This window comes from Sinocyclocheilus anshuiensis, unplaced genomic scaffold (genome assembly GCF_001515605.1).
Source record: "Sinocyclocheilus anshuiensis isolate Anshui unplaced genomic scaffold, SAMN03320099.WGS_v1.1 scaffold355, whole genome shotgun sequence".
NCBI classification, from domain to species: Eukaryota; Metazoa; Chordata; class Actinopteri; order Cypriniformes; family Cyprinidae; genus Sinocyclocheilus; species Sinocyclocheilus anshuiensis.
The window spans coordinates 1,859,930-1,860,393 of NW_015549571.1; positions in this window are offsets into that span (position 1 = coordinate 1,859,930).

Genomic DNA, 464 nt, shown 5'->3' on the forward strand with positions numbered 1-464 from the left:
CCAGGCCTCCTGCATGTTAACAGTTTTTAGACTAGTGGGGCCCATTTTCATTATCTTGCCTAGGGTCCCACAACCCTATGGGCCGGCACTGAATGATAAATAAATAAATGGTAACACTTTAGATTAAGGAACACATATTCTCTATTAAATAAGAGTTAATAAGCAACTTGCTGAATAGTGTTCCCTAATCTAAAGTGTTACCAAATAAATATTGTAATAAAATATGCTTGCATAAAGCAGCTGGTGAGAGCAAAATATTATTTTTATGTGATAATTTAATTATTTTATACAATATTTTATTAGTTACTCATATTTAATTTTTTAAATAATTTATTTATATAATATTTTAATATAGACAAAATTTAACATTTCTGGATTAAAAGTTTGAGAATAAAGACAACAAAAACACACAAAGGCAAATCAGAGCATCTGTATATTTTATTCACATATGTTACATTTTGCAT